The following is a 287-nucleotide window of genomic DNA, read 5'->3' as shown; positions in this document are numbered from 1 at the left end:
GTCAGCCACAGCCAGCACCCGCCCCCCTGCCCCCCCCATCCCCCGCCGCCATGAAGGTGGTGCAGAAAAGAAGGCGGCGGTAGGTGAAGAAGGCGACACTGAGGACGAGGCTGCACCGAGCTGCGCACGGAAAGGAGGCGGAGGAAACGAGCCCCGACTAGAACCGAGTCCTGCGGAACCCACGCGAGGAGACGCAGGGGAGCTGCCTGCTTTTCGGCCTGGCTGTTCGGGGCCTGCCTGCAGCGTTTGGCTAGCAATGCAGCCTTCTCTGCTGGCGAGCGGCCGCA

This window comes from Myotis brandtii, unplaced genomic scaffold, assembly GCF_000412655.1.
Source record: "Myotis brandtii unplaced genomic scaffold, ASM41265v1 scaffold33, whole genome shotgun sequence".
In the NCBI taxonomy this organism is placed as follows: domain Eukaryota; kingdom Metazoa; phylum Chordata; class Mammalia; order Chiroptera; family Vespertilionidae; genus Myotis; species Myotis brandtii.
This window is presented reverse-complemented; position numbering follows the sequence as displayed.